Source organism: Triticum aestivum, chromosome 6B (genome assembly GCF_018294505.1).
Source record: "Triticum aestivum cultivar Chinese Spring chromosome 6B, IWGSC CS RefSeq v2.1, whole genome shotgun sequence".
NCBI lineage: Eukaryota > Viridiplantae > Streptophyta > Magnoliopsida > Poales > Poaceae > Triticum > Triticum aestivum.
In genome coordinates, this window is record NC_057810.1 from 5,611,260 (window position 1) to 5,625,558 (window position 14,299).

At 46.2% G+C, this 14,299-nt stretch overlaps 1 long non-coding RNA gene and 1 pseudogene across 1 annotated transcript; one reads left to right on the plus strand and one right to left on the minus strand.

The window, feature by feature from the left end:
• Positions 1 to 1,077: 1,077 nt before the first annotated feature.
• On the minus strand, positions 1,078 to 2,213 carry LOC123135365 (uncharacterized). The gene is made up of 3 exons (XR_006465962.1): positions 2,098 to 2,213; positions 1,323 to 1,386; positions 1,078 to 1,098 (listed from the first exon to the last, which is right to left on the minus strand). It is a non-coding gene; the product is annotated as an uncharacterized lncRNA (long non-coding RNA).
• A 2,394-nt stretch (positions 2,214 to 4,607) lies between these two features.
• LOC123138563 (uncharacterized) lies at positions 4,608 to 6,175 on the plus strand (annotated as a pseudogene).
• The last annotated feature ends 8,124 nt before the right edge of the window (positions 6,176 to 14,299 follow it).

Below are 14,299 nucleotides of genomic sequence, written 5' to 3' on the forward strand. Positions count from 1 at the left end.
CGCATATTACAGGATAGGAATTTTGTTGCTTCCCTCCAACCCAATTGCAATCAAATTCTGACAAAAGAATGAATTACCGCAATGATCAATCACCTGAAGGACTTGAAGTCTGCACTTGTTGTTCACCACTGGTGGCTTTCAGTTTCCTATCCTTGGTGACCCATACAAAAGAAACACAGTTATTTACACTGCAAAATTTAATATTTTGTATATTGATAAATCATGAGAACTTAGTCAGAAATCTTTGGTTGAGCTTACAAGAGTGTGAAGGTGGACTGTACAGGAAATAATGAAGTGGCAGTGCGGACGAAACATCAATCCAACCAAATGCTATACCTGGTGGTTATCCTTGATCCTCTCTTCCAATATATAATTCTAACAGACTAAAAGATAATCATGCTAATCAGAAACGAAAGAGGATGAGAAGACCATGGATCAGACACAAGACATACCAGGAGGTTGCCACAAGATTGAGGTACTCAGAATAGTGTCATTGCGGACAGGGCAAGCACCTTGATAGAGGACGTGTAAGAAACCCGACCCCCTGTCCGGAAGTGGTCACGTTGGTCCTTGGTGGTGGTGGCCGTCCCAAAAGACGACGGATCTACTCGATGCCCGTGGTTCTCGGCACTGGTTCGCAAGGGTAAGCACATGCTACAACGGCTGCGAGGCATGGGCGATTGGAACGTGAAGGCGAGGAGAGGCCGATGGATTGTGGGGGCGCCAGTGTCAGCTGTGAGGAAGCATGCCGGGGCACGTAAAGAGAAGTTAGTCACACCGGTGAGGAGGCCAGTCGGTTATGTTTGTTGGGGTGTGTATCCCCGTGATCTAGCCAAGGAGCCGATGTGCTTGACAGGGGAAGGCCCCACCGACGCCACGGAAGAGGTCTCCGTGGCCGCCGCCACTGTGATGAGCAGCCGACAGTCTTGCCCTACGGGGCCCGTCGTAGAAGATGTCGATGGCAACGGGGACCTGGCCAACATCACCTCCATCATCCTGGATGCCCTGATTGTTGAGCACCTTCATGTTGGGCATCCTCATGGCCCCCTGAACCCGCATCAGCTTCTCCTTGCATCCCCGTCGCTAGACCGTAGCAAACTCGTCGAATGAAAGGAACTTAGCAATCATAGTAACAATGATGGGTACGATTAAATCGGCTCAAAATAACACACATGAAGAGATATGGAAAGATGAAAGACAAATAAGGTACATAGTGGTATACCGGTATGCATTATTTAGTAAAATGAAGTAATATTGTTGCTATATCATCAAGCAAACATCACAGAGTGTTGCTACATAATGCATCAGTACAGAGTACAGACCTTGCTATCAAAGAAAGTTATCCATAATCTTCATTCACGTTCTTTAGCTTTCCGAGGACGAAAACTGCAAACAATATTCAAATTAGTAATGCGTGTTGTGATATTGATATGAGAGCAAGACCATGCTAGGCATGTTTATGAGCAAATAATAGAAGTAGCAGTGGACAATCATTCTGTGCTGGATAGCACTATCAAACTTCAAGATATAAATAAAGTAATCAATATCCGTACAAAACAAGCATGCTGATTAGTGTTAGTTAATCATTGAAAAACAAGACTTGGGACCAGATATTAGCAGTATTATCATGGAACTTGGTAAGACCAGCCAGTTCTTCAAGCTTAGCAGATTTATTCCAAAGATTAACCAGTAGACCGGAACCAAACATATTTTCTACTCTCTCCTTCCCATTATCTAAGGTGTATTAGCTTTCGCAGGAAATCTCAATATTTAAGCCGCGTTAGCTCTGCCCCGTGCTATTTTCTCTCCTGTACAGTTAGCCTAGGATTTTCTCTCATACGGTTAGCATTACCAATTTAATCAACTGCTTGGGGCATGTAGCGCAGTGGGTAATTTTCACTTGAAAACTAAAAACTGGATCGGTCAACTGGTGGTTAGAGTAGATCTTCTAACGGTACGACTCACGAACCACCACCATGCACTAATTTTCGTGCTAGGAGCTTAGACGCCTAATATAATGGGAAGGAAGGAGTACTTATTATATTTTCATGCCTCTATATAACAAGATAAAGAACAAACTGCAGTAAGTAGAACAACCTTAACAGGTGCACCCTGTGGAGGTTCTTGCGGGAAACATCAACGTCATGCCAGCCAAAAATGGCGTCTCCATTGAGCGACGCCCGCAGCCTCTGCCCTGAGGTGGTCGCCGCCCCTGCTGATTAACTTGACGGTTCTGTAGGTCCATCCAGCCCTAGAAATACAACACAGGGTAATATGTAAATTAGTGAGAACACAAATTAGTTACTTAATCAAACTGCGAGTAAACAACATAGCACATACATTAATCTTCTTTTACACCTAATTGGATATGAGGAGTTGGGTTAATCTCGCCTTACGCCCAGTGAGATATGAGGATTTGGGTTAAATCGATGGGCATGGAGATCGAGAGAAAGAGAGAGGGGAAAACTGGCAGTAAGTACCTGGGCAGTCAAGTCGCTGGATGGCCGCTGCCGCCTTGCCATCTGGATCATAGAGATGTGCGAGGGTCGAACGAGCCGAGCCATGGCCGCTTCGCTCACCGGTAGAACGCCGGCCTCGGTCAGCAGCGGCGATCTGCCATGTGGGCAAGGTCGACGGAGCGAGCGTGGGAGGCCCCTAGCGACGGGTCTGGAGGGATGGGAGGAAGGAGCGGGGCGAGGGGAGGTCGTTGATCTGCTACCCGCCGCTGGCACTCGCTGGAATCGGCCGTCGTGAGTGGTGGCGGTGGCGGCGGCAGCGAGCCGCGGGGGGAGAGAGATGTCCTGAGAGAGGAGACAAGAGGAGACTTGAGTCGTGAGGGCGATTTGCGGCGCCAACGCCAGATCGGATCATGGCTGCGGGCGAGGGAGGGGCGACGGTGACCTCTTGAGTAGGAGGATGAGGGCGAGGGCGACGGCGTGAGGAGGAGGCCATCGCTGTGAGACACCGCGTCAAACCCGGATCGAGAACTGGGGTGCGGCGGCTGCGGCGGCGTTTGGAGAGGGGGAGCCGACCTAGGGATAGGTAGGGATCAAGGGAGGGAGCAGGTACGTGGATCGGGAGGAGCGGGCTGGTTTTTTTAGTGCGTGGGAGGGTAGCGAGTTAACATGCATGGGAGGATGACGAAAAAAAACGGAGGTGGGAGGATGACGAAAATAAACCAGCGAAAATAAACCGCGCGGACTATTCACCAACTGCTCCATTAGGAGTAGAGATACTTAGGAAAACAAATCGACTCCATGAAGATGAAAAAGAACACACCTCATGCTGCTAGCTGTTCCAGATGTAGCTGTCGAATTGCATGGAAGACTCGCAACAGAGGACATGGTCGTTGGATTTCCCACTAAGAAAGCTCAGGTCTGGTTCCATAAAAAATAGTTAGAAAGCTAAAGTATCAAGGAAAAGAACTGTGTGTGTGAAAAATATAGTTGCGAGATGAAATATCAGTTAATTAGTATTACTTAGAAGATGCCCACAAATTATCCCGAGCAAATTTCGTACAGCTACAAAATTGTCCCCAACATATTGTAGTCCCTCTAGCAACAGTCATGGAACATCAAATCCGTACAACTGTTCTGAATACGTAATAAAAAACATGTAGATAGAAGACAGAACTATGAGATAGATTTGAGAGAAAAGTTAGTTGTGTTTCATTGGTCAGGAGCAATGTTGTGTCTCTCTTACAATTTTTTGAATATTGCTCCATCGAAGCTCCTTTACTTGGCGGCCTCATCGACGACTGATCTGCTTCAAATTGTCATAGTACAGTCCTGCTCCTCCCAGATCTGATTCATCTAGTAATCCAAAAACCTCCTTCCCCACTTCAATGGAAGATAGCAGATTGGTATGGAGGAGGAGAAGGAGGAGCGCTAGAGTTTGTTGGATCGGTGGGGTTGATCTCTAGGAGAACAATATTTGGAGGAGCAGCGCTAGGGCTCCGTGCGATTGTAGTTTTTTCAGGTTGTACGTGGGAGGGGTTGGATCAGCGGAGGAAGGAGATCGCTGGAGATGGACTTTTTTTTCAGGCTATACGTGGGAGGGATTGGGCCAGAGATGGATTCCTTCTGTTTCAGCTGTAGATGATTTAAGGTGGGACAGAATTCGAGGACTCCTTGAGGCATCACATCCAACGGTGGAAATACATAATTTGAATATCGGATGGCTAGTTTTCTTAGTTACCGAGGATTAACGTGGTTACTCATATGGTGCCGAGATGGATTCCTTCTTTTTCAGCTGTAGATGGTTTAAGGTGGGACATAATTCGAAGACTCCTTGAGGCATCGCATCCAACGGTGGAAATACATAATTTGAATATCAGATGGCTAGTTTTCTTAGTTACCGAGGATTAACGTGGTTACTCGTATGGTGCCTTCAATTAGTAAATATAAGAAGATTCAAGACAAAATGTTCACTTGTATAACACATAGATAATTCTAGCACGCATTGTCAAGCACAAAAATGAGACAGAAAAATGGGCTGGCCAAATTTTCTACCAACTCACCATGTCGAGCACAAAAATGAAACAGAAAAAAAGGAAACCAAAAAATGGAACATGGAAAAAACGAAAAAAACACACACGCACACGTCAAATGGGACTGACAACTTTGATTATAGTTGATGTTATGGTAAATAGTTATTTGATTTGAACGAGTTAATGCATGACATTGTTTTGGGAAAGTGCCGATTTGATTGAGCTAATGCATGCATCAAATGGGCTGGCCAAAATTGGCTCGGTTGAGCGAAAGGTCGCCTGTAAGATGCTCGTGGGCGTAATTTATGGTTTAACGAGGGGTTGGTGCAAGGTGAGGCGAGACTACCAACTCCTCCTTTAGGAGTAGAGAAAACTTGACTTCAGCCATGAGGTGGTGCAGGGGTGCCAAAACTAGAGCGGCTCTTTCTGAGAGGCTACAAGAACCTCCGTGCAATACGGTGGAGGAATGTCAAAAGAAGGTTGAAAGTGCTACGTATCAGCAGTCATGGAAAGGATGCCATAACGCGACAAGATTCGTCATTCATCCACTCTTTAAATAGAAAATATGATGGCGAAGTTTATGTTAGAGATGCAAGGTTCATCCCGTCCTTGGTGCTTGGTTCTTGGGAGCTTGATTCCAAGCTTTTGATCACTGATAGCCTATACTTGAATCTAGATGGGTATTCAAAGATCAAAAATGAACCGACAAGCCTTAATAACGTGGGCACTGAGACCTGCAATAGGCAGGTAGTTTGGACAGTCTGAAGCCCCATCGGATGCTGCTACCATGATGTAATACTCGAGGGGGTTACCGATACTTATGAGGTCCCACGGCTTCTACCCCTGCACCGCCACATCGATATTGGTGACGGAATTAACCTCAATGATGTGGAGTCCGATTGGGGAGTCACAACTATTGGTCAATTGATATTCTGGGATCATTCCTTGCGCATCCATGGAAATTCTTCCATCCTTGCTATTAGCCCCAAACCCGATTCAGCGGTCTTTGGACGTGGAGACTCTTGGTTTCATTTGAGATGGTGCCATATCGACAAGTGCCCTAAGATTCATGTAGTTTTCGCCTCTTGCACCAACGAGTGGTCTTATTCCTTTCCTCATTTGGAGACCATCTGGGCGACCGATCTCCCAATGGCTGGGTGCATTTGGAGCAAAGGAATGATTGGGGCATTTGAGGAAGAATCTGTTATTAGGGAACTGCGGAGTATACACTTGCAGAACTGCCCAAGGCTCAAGTTTGTCCTCCCAATCTCATCATTCATATTACCCAGCCTGGAGACCATCCAAATAGTCCACTGCGGTAATCTCAGGCAGATCTTCCCATGGGATGTGAATTATGAAGCTGGAAAAGAAGACAGTGTGAAGAATTTTCCAAAGCTAAAGCACATTTACCTACACCAACTCGACTGCCTGGAGCAAATATGCGAGGCCAAGATGTTTGCTCCCAAGCTTGAGAAGATCAGGATAAGGGGTTCTTGGGGCCTTAGGCGCCTCCCGGCTGTGGGCCTCCACCATGGAATCAATCTTCCCATTGTGGACTATGAGAAGGACTTGTAGGACAGGCTAGAGTGGGACGGTCTAGAGGCCGGGCACGACCCGTCACTCTTTGAGACACATCACACATGGTATTACAAGAAGGCATTGCCTCGAGTCTCGGTCCTCCGTTGAATTGTCATGACTGTTCAGGTATGCATACACATGCCCTCGCCTTTTTATTGTTTACCTTACTGTATCATGTGCCATGTCATCCTTATATAAATCATGTGTATGTATCTACGACACTTACTATGCATGTGCCATATATCTGAATCGCAAAACGATACATGCATATAGCAAGGATCCAATCACCACTATGTGCTACCGTATCTTTCTTTTCTTTCCGTCTCACGTTAACTAGTTTTATCATCACATTTGCAGATGTGGCGATGGGATGATTCGTCACTACTCCGTTCTCATTTTTTTCTGGCTCGGTGTCTGGTCTAAATTCAAGTAACCAATTTACCAACCAGGTCGGCATTATATGACGATCGTCACCAACTACTCTCGACAGATACGAGGAATAAGCATTGATAACCTGCAAATAATGTAAAGGATGTATAACAGCTCCAATATGCAGTGAACAGTAATATAAAACACAAAAACAACTTACATCACCGGTTAGCCATTGATGGTTGAGAATCTTACAAGCCCTCTCTACACTAAGACCTTCGCGCATGCCTGATGTCTACTACACAACCTTCTTCTTGTAGACGTTGTTGGGCATGCAAGTACACAGGTTTGTAGGACAGTAGGAAATTCCCCTCAAGTGGATGACCTAAGGTTTATCAATCCGTAGGAGGCGTAGGATGAAGATGGTCTCTCTCATACAACCCTGCAACCAAATAACAACAAGTCTCTTGTGTCCCCAACACACCCAATACAATAGTAAATTGTATAGGCACTAGTACAAAAGAGGGCTTTGGTCCACCCCGGGTTAGCCATTAGTCCCGGTTCAGTCTAGAACCGGGACTAATGGGGGCATTAGTCCCGGTTCGTGCGCCCAGGGGCCACGTGGGCCATTTGTCCCGGTTCGTCTGGACCTTTTAGTCCCGGTTGGTGCCACGAACCGGGACTAAAGGGTGCGATGACCATTAGTTCCGGTTCGTGGCACCAACCGGGACTAAAGGGTTAGACCTTTAGTCCCGGTTCGTTCCACCAACCGGTACTAATGGGGTTTGAGGCATTAGTACCGGTTCATGGCACGAACCGGGACTAAAGGTCCCATTTTCAAACTCCCACCCCCCCACCCCCCGCGTGGATCGCCTTTTCAGTTTAAAAAAAATAAAAGAAAATGATGAAAATGTCAAAAAAATAAAAAAAATAAGTTTCCCATGTGATATGTGGTCTAGTTGTTGGGAAAATTTGCAAATGTGAATTTCGACTTTATTTGCAAAATCTCTCTAGAATGTAGTAAAATGAGCATAACTTTTGCATACTGACTCGGATGAAAAAGTTTTTTATATGAAAAATCATCTACTCGAAAAGCAGCTCGGTGGACGCAGGGGGTTACAAAACCCAGGAGAGGAGGAAGAAACTGGAGCAGAGCCAACTGCAGGCGCTGCACGAAAGGGTATTGGGGCTAGAGGAACGAGAAGCAGATCGCAGCAAACGACCTGCCGAACCTTCCCCCGAAGCTACACCGCCATCTCAGCGGAGAAGCAGCGTGGCTTCCACCGAGCTGCTTCAGCCGGAGCATGCCTTGACGACTCCTGCCAGCTATCCCGTGGATGCTATCACGGTGTCTCAAAATTGCCACATTATGGAGGAATAGAGCAATTTGAAGGTCAAGGCGGCTGTTGGCTCTGTTTATCCTACTAAACCCGACTCAACTTTTCACTGCCGGCCGATTCCAGAAGGATATGCTAAGGTGAAGGTGGATGAAATAACGGAGGGATTTGAGGACCTCCGTCTTGACCACCCTACCGGTGAATGGGAGTATCGGCTGGGTTCTGCTCCACCGCCAGGAGGAGGAGGTGGAGGCGTCCAGCTTCTGTTTCCTTCGTTTGCTTACTAGCTAGCTAGCATGTCTAGCTAGTCCTCTCTATACGTATGTATAGTATGTAGCGTCGACCAAGCACGGACAAAAGAGAGGACACTTCTCTCTATTAATTAGCTAGCTAACACAATATATGAAACACCTAAATTAACCCTCCAAAACCACCAACCCCCCCCCCCTTTCAAAAAAAACAAAAACCCCAGCCACAGAAATGCTGACGCGTGGATGCCTATTGGTCCCGGTTGGTGCCACCAACCGGGACCAAAGGCCCTTCTGCCTGGGCTCAGCGGACATGCCACGTGGAGGCCCATCTGTCCTGGTTCTGGATTGAACCGGGACTAAAGGGCCAGGGCATTAGTACCGACCCTTTAGTCCCGGTTCATGAATCGGGACTAAAGGCCCTCACCAATCGGGACAGTAGGCCCTTTTTCTACTAGTGCAATCTCCTCCCCATGCACGACCTGGCGGATTCGACTCCATTTAAAGTCTCGAGAATAAATTAGATAATCAAATAAAATCACATGATTAGCACATTAGAACACTCTGAAGCGTTTGTTGTATCTCCCCCTTCTTCGAAGGGCAGCATCAACAGTTAGTAAAGAAGTACCGAGCCTTGCTCTCTCTCCCATCTCCAATCTGAGCAAAATTCAAAAAGAAATGAAAGCTAGACGCCAAGAGATGTGTGACAGCATAAACGTGTTTCCAGGTGATGCTGATACAAAGTGTGTATGAATCTAAATGGCGTAAGAGATGTGTGAGTACAGGAGCATTTATCTAACTGGCCATTTAGGTGAAGTTTGTCGCCATTGCTTGTTGCTATTATCTAAGCACGACCTAAATCGTCCGGAGCATCATTCTTTCTGAATTAAATCCCGGGAAGATTTTAATAAATAGCGAACAGGAACAACATGATTTTTGACCATTAAAAACTAAAAAAATCGATAATAGATTGTATATGCTGCAAGCATATGTGTAGAGACCCATCAAAGACAGAAACAAGATCCTTCAGGAAGAAGTAATTGTTGCACTTGAGCACCCAAAGTAAAGCTCTCAATATCTTATAGAACAACTGCTCTCATGTACAGCTACAGTTTCATTACCTAGCTATCTCGACAATAAATGCCCCAATCAATTTCTCAGCAATGTTCCTTTCACCTTTCATCAATGATTAATCGTCTATAGCACATGTAAGAACTACTTTAAGGAATTTGTTCACTTCTATAAATTACACAATTAACATTTTATGAAAGATGCACTGAGGTACAGATTTATAGGTAAGCACTGAGTAGGTAACTAACATGAATTGGATCTTTTAGGCCCCTACATATATCAGTCTCAAATCTTAACGGCAATCCAACTCTTAGACAAAAATAAAAACAATGTTAAATTAAGTGCCTTAAAAAACCACATGAATGAAATTCTGTATTGACCTGAACAACTGTCAAGGCACACACCAAGAACGCATATTATAGGATAGGAATTTTGTTGCTTCCCTCCAACCCAATTGCAATCAAATTCTGACAAAAGAATGAATTACCGCAATGATGAATCACCTGAAGGACTTGAAGTCTGCACTTGTTGTTCACCACTGGTGGCTTTCAGTTTCCTATCCCTGGTGACCCATACAAAAGAAACACAGTTATTTACACTGCAAAATTTAATATTTTGTATATTGATAAATCATGAGAACTTAGTCAGAAATCTTTGGTTGAGCTTACAAGAGTGTGAAGGTGGACTGTACAGGAAATAATGAAGTGGCAGTGCGGACGAAACATCAATCCAACCAAATGCTATACCTGGTGGTTATCCTTGATCCTCTCTTCCAATATATAATTCTAACAGACTAAAAGATAATCATGCTAATCAGAAACGAAAGAGGATGAGAAGACCATGGATCAGACACAAGACATACCAGGAGGTTGCCACAAGATTGAGGTACTCAGAATAGTGTCATTGCGGACAGGGCAAGCACCTTGATAGAGGACGTGTAAGAAACCCGACCCCCTGTCCGGAAGTGGTCACGTTGGTCCTTGGTGGTGGTGGCCGTCCCAAAAGACGACGGATCTACTCGATGCCCGTGGTTCTCGGCACTGGTTCGCACGGGTAAGCACATGCTACAACGGCTGCGAGGCATGGGCGATTGGAACGTGAAGGCGAGGAGAGGCCGATGGATTGTGGGGGCGCCAGTGTCAGCTCTGAGGAAGCATGCCGGGGCACGTAAAGAGAAGTTAGTCACACCGGTGAGGAGGCCAGTCGGTTATGTTTGTTGGGGTGTGTATCCCCGTGATCCAGCCAAGGAGCCGATGTGCTTGACAGGGGAAGGCCCCACCGACGCCACGAAAGAGGTCTCCGTGGCCGCCGCCACTGTGATGAGCAGCCGACAGTCTTGCCCTACGGGGTCCGTCGTAGAAGATGTCGACGGCAACGGGGACCTGGCCAACATCACCTCCATCATCCTGGATGCCCTGATTGTTGAGCACCTTCATGTTGGGCATCCTCATGGCCCCTTGAACCCACATCAGCTTCTCCTTGCATCCCTGTCGCTATTACCATGATGTAATACTTGAGGGGGTTACCGATACTTATGAGGTCCCACGGCTTCTACCCCTGCACCGCCACATCGATATTGGTGACGGAATTAACCTCAATGATGTGGAGTCCAATTGGGGAGTCACAACTATTGGTCAATTGATATTCTGGGATCATTCCTTGCGCGTCCATGGAAATTCTTCCATCCTTGCTATTAGCCCCAAACCCGATTCAGCGGTCTTTGGACGTGGAGACTCTTGGTTTCATTTGAGATGGTGCCATATCGACAAGTGCCCTAAGATTCATGTAGTTTTCGCCTCTTGCACCAACGAGTGGTCTTATTCCTTTCCTCATTTGGAGACCATCTGGGCGACCAATCTCCCAATGGCTGGGTGCATTTGGAGCAAAGGAATGATTGGGGCATTTGAGGAAGAATCTGTTATTAGGGAACTGCGGAGCATACACTTGCAGAACTGCCCAAGGCTCAAGTTTGTCCTCCCAATCTCATCATTCATATTACCCAGCCTGGAGACCATCCAAATAGTCCACTGCGGTAATCTCAGGCAGATCTTCCCATGGGATGTGAATTATGAAGCTGGAAAAGAAGACACTGTGAAGAATTTTCCAAAGCTAAAGCACATTTACCTACACCAACTCGACTGCCTGGAGCAAATATGCTAGGCCAAGATGTTTGCTCCCAAGCTTGAGAAGATCAGGATATGGGGTTCTTGGGGCCTTAGGCGCCTCCCGGCTGTGGGCCTCCACCATGGAATCAATCTTCCCATTGTGGACTATGAGAAGGACTTGTGGGACAGGCTAGAGTGGAACGGTCTGGAGGCCGGGCACCACCCGTCACTCTTTGAGACACATCACTCATGGTATTACAAGAAGGCATTGCCTCGAGTCTCGGTCCTCTGTTGAATTGTCATGACTGTTCAGGTATGCATACACATGCCCTCGCCTTTTTATTGTTTACCTTACTGTATCATATGCCATGTCATCCTTATATAAATCATGTGTATGTATCTACGGCACTTACTATGCATGTGCCATATATCTGAATCGCAAAACGATACATGCATATAGCAAGGATCCAATCAGCACTATGTGCTACCGTATCTTTCTTTTCTTTCCGTCTCACGTTAACTAGTTTTATCATCACATTTGCAGATGTGGCGATGGGATGATTCGCCACTACTTCGTTCTCATTTTTTTCTGGCTCGGTGTCTGGTCTAAATTCAAGTAACCAATTTACCAACCAGGTCGGCATTATATGATGATCGTCACCAACTACTCTCGACAGATACGAGGAATAAGCATTGATAACCTGCAAATAATGTAAAGGATGTATAACAGCTCCAATATGCAGTGAACAGTAATATAAAACACAAAAACAACTTACATCACCGGTTAGCCATTGATGGTTGAGAATCTTACAAGCCCTCTCTACACTAAGACCTTCGCGCATGCCTGATGTCTACTACACAACTTTCTTCTTGTAGACGTTGTTGGGCCTGCAAGAGCACATGTTTGTAGGACAGTAGCAAATTTCCCTCAAGTGGATGACCTAAGGTTTATCAATCCGTAGGAGGCGTAGAATGAAGATGGTCTCTCTCAAACAACCCTGCAACCAAATAACAACAAGTCTCTTGTGTCCCCAACACACCCAATACAATAGTAAATTATATAGGCACTAGTACAAAAGAGGGCTTTGGTCCACCCCGGGTTAGCCCATTAGTCCCGGTACAGTCTAGAACCGGGACTAATGGGGGCATTAGTCCTGGTTCGTGCGCCCAGGGGCCACGTGGGCCATTTGTCCCGGTTCGTCTGGACCTTTTAGTCCCGGTTTCCAAACTCCCCCCCCCCCCCCCCCGTGGATCGCCTTTTCAGTTAAAAAAAAGAAAATGATGAAAATGTCAAAAAAAAATAAGTTTCCCATGTGATATGTGGTCTAGTTGTTGGGAAAATTTGCAAATGTGAATTTCGACTTTATTTGCAAAATCTCTCTAGAATTTAGTAAAATGAGCATAACTTTTGCATACTGACTCGGATGAAAAAGTTTTTTATATGAAAAATCATCTACTCGAAAAGCAGCTCGGTGGACGCAGGGGGTTACAAAACCCAGAAGAGGAGGAAGAAACTGGAGCAGAGCCAACTGCAGGCGCTGCACGAAAGGGTAATGGGGCTAGAGGAGCGAGAAGCAGATCGCAGCAAACGACCTGCCGAAGCTTCCCCCGAAGCTACACCGCCATCTCAGTGGAGAAGCAGCGTGGCTTCCACCGAGCTGCTTCAGCCGGAGCATGCCTTGACGGCTCCTGCCAGCTATCCCGTGGATGCTACCACGGAGTCTCAAAATTGCCACCTTATGGCGGAATGGAGCAATTTGAAGGTCAAGGTGGCTGTTGGCTCTGTTTATCCTACTAAACCCGACTCAACTTTTCACTGTCGGCCGATTCCAGAAGGATATGCTAAGGTGATGGTAGATGAAATAACGGAGGGATTTGAGGACCTCCGGCTTGACCACCCTACCGGTGAAGGGGAGTATCGGCTGGGTTCTGCTCCACCGCCAGGAGGAGGAGGCGGAGGCGTCCAGCTTCTGTTTCCTTCGTTTGCTTACTAGCTAGCTAGCGTGTCTAGCTAGTCCTCTCTATACGTATGTATAGTATGTAGCGTCGACCAAGCACGGACAAAAAAGAGGACACTTCTCTCTATTAATTAGCTAGCTAACACAATATATGAAACACCTAAATTAACCCTCCAAAACCACCAACCCCCCCCCCCTTCAAAAAAAAACAAAAACCCCAGCCACAGAAATGCTGACGCGTGGATGCCTATTGGTCCCGGTTGGTGCCACCAACCGGGACCAAAGGCCCTTCTGCCTGGGCTCAGCGGACAGGCCACGTGGAGGCCCATCTGTCCCGGTTCTGGATTGAACCGGGACTAAAGGGCCAGGGCATTAGTACCGACCCTTTAGTCCCGGTTCATGAATCGGGACTAAAGGCCCTCACCAATCGGGACAGTAGGCCCTTTTTCTACTAGTGCAATCTCATCCCCATGCACGACCTGGCGGATTCGACTCCATTTAAAGTCTCGAGAATAAATTAGATAATCAAATAAAATCACATGATTAGCACATTAGAACACTCTGAAGCGTTTGTTGTATCTCCCCCTTCTTCGAAGGGCAGCATCAACAGTTAGTAAAGAAGTACCGAGCCTTGCTCTCTCTCCCATCTCCAATCTGAGCAAAATTCGAAAAGAAATGAAAGCTAGACGCCAAGAGATGTGTGACAGCATAAACGTGTTTCCAGGTGATGCTGATACAAAGTGTGTATGAATCTAAATGGTGTAAGAGATGTGTGAGTACAGGAGCATTTATCTAACTGGCCATTTAGGTGAAGTTTGTCGCCATTGCTTGTTGCTATTATCTAAGCACGACCTAAATCGTCCGGAGCATCATTCTTTCTGAATTAAATCCCGGGAAGATTTTAATAAAGAGCGAACAGGAACAACATGATTTTTGACCATTAAAAACTAAAAAAATCAATAATAGATTGTATATGCTGCAAGCATATGTGTAGAGACCCATCAAAGACAGAAACAAGATCCTTCAGGAAGAAGTAATTGTTGCACTTGAGCACCCAAAGTAAAGCTCTCAATATCTTATAGAACAACTGCTCTCATGTACAGCTACAGTTTCATTACCTAGCTATCTCGACAATAAATGCCCC